The sequence below is a fragment of the Peromyscus leucopus genome, chromosome 4 (assembly GCF_004664715.2).
Source record: "Peromyscus leucopus breed LL Stock chromosome 4, UCI_PerLeu_2.1, whole genome shotgun sequence".
Taxonomy (NCBI): domain Eukaryota; kingdom Metazoa; phylum Chordata; class Mammalia; order Rodentia; family Cricetidae; genus Peromyscus; species Peromyscus leucopus.
Genome location: NC_051066.1, coordinates 26,408,464 through 26,413,041, shown reverse-complemented (window position 1 = coordinate 26,413,041; position 4,578 = coordinate 26,408,464). Strand labels below are relative to the sequence as shown.

The 4,578-nt window shown below is 40.4% G+C and overlaps 1 pseudogene; it reads left to right on the top strand.

Annotated features, from left to right (window-relative positions):
- Positions 1–2,815: 2,815 nt before the first annotated feature.
- Positions 2,816–3,328, top strand: LOC114704791 (annotated as a pseudogene).
- The last annotated feature ends 1,250 nt before the right edge of the window (positions 3,329–4,578 follow it).

Genomic DNA, 4,578 nt, shown 5'->3' with positions numbered 1-4,578 from the left:
AGGGGCCAGCCACCCAGCCAGCCATGGAGTAAGAGTTAAAGTAAGAGATACAGAAGTAAGAGAAAGGTAAAAGTCCATAGGCAAAAGGTAGATGGGATAATTTAAGTTAAGAAAAGCTGGCTAGAAACAAGCCAAGCCAAGGCCAGGTGTTTATAAGCAATAATAAGCCACTGTGTATGATTTATTTGGGAGCTGGTTAGCAGGCCACCAAAGAGCCAAGAGAACCCAAAGAGAAAAACCAACTAACAAGTGTCCACAGCATAGTTTAGACCAAGAGATGGCATCGATAGGTATCTGGCTATGGGATAAGAGGAGCTCATCTGCATTTTCAAGGACATTTGGCTTTTTACTGGAACAATTGGCTTTTCAGCTGCTTTCCTCTATTTTGATGATCTTGCTTGCTAAAATCACCTGTTCTTATATCAAATATCTCAAAGCAAGAAAGCAAACAAGCTGATTAAGCTCCTGGAGTGCTTGGTGGAGGGAGGGTGGTGTAGTGGCTCCCAGAACTGCCTGTGCTACTTACACATGAGAATTTGTACCTTGGCAAGCTACTGAACACCTCTGTGAAGACAATCTATTGTCTACAAAATGGGGACAAAAGTAGTACATTGTTTTGTAATGCTTCTAAAGTGACTGAATGCAATGGTATTCATGCAATGGTGACTAGTACATACTCAGTGAATATCAGCTATTGTGTGTACCACGTTGGACAAGGACACTGGGAATGCAAAGGGAGAGGCAAAGAACAATGGGATTGTAGCCTGCCGCTTAGGAGTTTAACAGTATTGGGGGCTGGATATGAAGCAGGCAATTAAATTTACTGATGCTTCCTGAGAAAAGGGACAGAATTAGGACAGCTCTAACTGAAGAGATTCCAGCATACAGTATCTGGCTCTGCAGGATGCGAGGTAAGTTTTCTTTGTGATGAGTTCTAGTGCTTGTACACACCTATGACCCTTCCAAGGCCAGCTCTAGCAATGTGAAGCAAGGTTCACTTAAACTAGATCGAGAAAGCTGAGTTCAATTTTAATTGAACTCGGATCAAGCTCATTTGGAAGCACTACTTGGGAAGGTTATGGAAACTTAAGGACAGTAAGCCAGAGATGTCTTTTGTGAAAGACTGGTATTTGTTTTCATTTTATTTCTTATAGAGGCAGCACTGTTTTTTTCATTGCCAACAATCTTGGTAATTTTATATAGATGCATTGTTAATCTCAGTCCTATGTGATGTATATGTCCAGACACTAATTTGTTAATTTTCGAGTTTTCTGAGACTGGGTTACATCATGACACGTATGTAAATATGTAAACTTCATACTGTGCTTATTCAACACATTAGACTTAGCTACTAAGACCCCCTCTGTCCTTCCCATTTCCCACTACATGATATTGTTCAGAAGAATGCTTTGGCATTGTACAAATGATATTTTAAAAAGAAATGAGAATTTGTTTCCTTCTGACGATGGAGGCTGTTAATTTGAAGCATCAGGTAAACCATTCTTTGAGCCTCGGTCCTTTAATTTGAGCAAAGCTCTGCAGTCAGGCATGGTAAATTGTTGATTCTAGATTCATAGAATCTTTGAGCATCCAAATAGCCAGGCTTGAAGCCCCTTTCTTGTGTTTCCTCCTTTCATCTGCTATGGCAAGTATGCTTGGGTCACAGAGACATCCTGCTGTTTTAGTATGAAGAGGGGTGGATGGGCTTGTGACAGTTCCTTTCTTTTGGAACAACCTCCATCTGTGGGCACACATTCTGAGGTGGGAGGGGTGAGGACAAGGAAGGGGAGGGTGACTAATCACCTCTTCAGGGATGCAGCTGTAGATCTTGATTCCTTCTGTCTCCAGAGTATAAAGGTGAGCTTCTTTGTTATTTACCATCATCCTTTTGTGTGTTTGGAGCAAGAGAGGCTAGATACAGAACAGATGGGCATGTTGAGGAGGAACCGAGGACACCATTGTCAAAGTGTATCCCAGGAGTTATGCTGTAATGAAGTGAAAACCAGTCCTTGAAATCAGCTCTTGTTGTTAAAAACATTTGCTTGTCATTCAGAATGAGATTTGAACTTGTCTTTTTAATAGGGTTCCAAATAAGTTGCAAATAAGAATTTCTGATAGCAAAAGAGACATTAAGTAGACTTTTAACAGTACAGAGTCTTGCTTATACATATGACTCACAAACACATTAGTGTTACTTCAGTTGGTAGTAAGATTATTGAAATGTAAAAAAACACAGAACAACAGCAAAACCAAGATAGTTACTTTTTCCACTTTTTTCTTGGTAATAGAGAAAAATTGAACTGTGAAACGTTATAGATGATCAGGATACCACAATAACTTCATAATTAAAATTTACTCTTTGATATCCTTGAAATGCCTATAAATGCCTAAGTACATTTAAGAAAAGAAGGAAAGGGAAAAGAAAGAAAGGAGGGAAGGAGAAAGAAGAAATAAGCGGCAGGGATAAGGAGAGAGCCCGGTGGGTCAAGGGCTTCCTGTGTAAGCATGAAGACCAAGTTCAGATTCCTCATCACCCACAGACAGTCTGGTGTGGTGATGCACATCTCTAATCCAAATGCTGCAGAGATGGGGACAGGAGGGTCTCTGGTGGGAAGCCCAGGCTCAGTAAAGACATATGCATACATACATATTATACACACACGCATGCGCACGCGCACATTCACACACATCAAAAACAAATGGAGCTGGCACCTGGAAGGTCAGCGTGTGAAGGTGGCAGCAGCAACACTGTTGCTGTGGGGACCACAGCAGAGCACACACATGACCCCAGCCTGGGGTAGTGCTATAACTGGGTATGGACCCTCCCTCATCTTCTTATTTAAGTGGGGACCCACACTATCTCATTCAGGATACTGATTTTATTTCGCCAAGTGGAGCTAACAAAACCTGAGGCAGATTTGAGCTTGTTTTCTTCACCACTGGACAATGTTGTGTGACAGGGGCTGCATTTGGGGCAATGAACAGTCTTCGGCTAGGATTGAAGGAAACCCAGAACATGGCCTGGATAAAACCAAGAAACATACAGATTTTGAATATAGTGACTAGGCAAGGACACTTTGGGCTAATACTCTAGGTTCCCTGGCTTTGCTCTAGAGTACATTTGGTGTTATCATTTAGTGTACACAGGGTGCAGAAGGTGACCTCAATTCAGTAGCAGCTAGAACCATGATGGGAATGTTGTACAAATGTACAGGTGGTCTATGAGCAGTAGCATGCAGTGCCCTGTCAGGACTGACACCAGTCTATGCACTGTACTATATATAATTGGGAGTACATGAAAGCTTCCCTGCTCCAACAGTCACTCTGAAGATTTTTGTCACCTCAGGAATGGGGGACAGTTCCTAGTCATCCAGATTAATTAATAAGTCAATCTGTAGATGCTTTCTATCTTGTACCTACAAATACTTTGAGCATTGGAGACTCTGATGTGCTGTGAGGAAGATCATGGATGGTTAGTCTGCACTGCACTGCCCTTAGTGAGTGGAAGCCAAACCCTTTGGTGGCTCACTGAGTATGTGTTCTCTTCTCCTTTGGGAATGATCTTGCACCCATTTTCTCTCCTACGCCCAAACTGGAAAACCACTCTCTCTCCAAATTCAGGCCATGCTTATTTTCAACACATTTATCACTGTGTTTGCTCATTTAAAAAAATCTAAAACTAATGTTGCCTGTATTCCAAATAAAGGATGAAGCTAGAAAAAAATGAAGTGAAGAGTAAGTGAGGAAGACACTTGACAATGATCTGTTTGTGTTCATCTGCATGTGTATACACAGACAGACAGACAGATAGACAGACAGACACACACACGCACAGGCACAACTAACTGCTTCTTTATCTTGAAGTTGTGTAATGGATTTACTTAAATTATTTTTATTTATAAATTTTGATTTGTTAATGAGTATTGATGATCTATCATTTATCATCTATCCATCCATTTAGAGCCAGAGAATGAATGTTGCTAGATTTTGTCATATCTATCTTTCTTTGAATTGACCTCATCCATAATCAAACTTGGTGACAATGACACTCAGCCTAATGTGTCTACTTAAATGCATTTGTATCTAAGTGTGTAGTGAAAAGGGAGAAATGAATGATTAATTCCCTTGATTTTCAGGAATCATTGGAATTAGAAGACATTTCTATCACTGTGCTCATATCCATGGCCAGTTTTATGATTACTACCATAGCTCTCCAGGTGCTATGCTCCATCTCAATGTGCATTATTTGAGTGATTGGGTTTCCCATAATTGACATAATAAAATATTTTATGATGGAGTAGAGATGACTTCTCAATTGCTAGGTATTAAATGGTATGAGAACATTTGAATGGAAGTGAAATTTTCTCTTTTGTTTTCAAGGCTCATGAGCAAAGATGGAAGTTTTTGATAATAGTATCCAAGGACATTTGAGCATGAAAAGTGTACAAGGTACTATGTAAGTGTCTGTCAGGAGAATCAACAAGATGTGGCCTCCAAGTATATGAGGCTCATAATATAAACATAAAACCTGGCCATTCACCTTTTGCTCAAAAGTAGACAGAGCCTGCTCTAACCTTC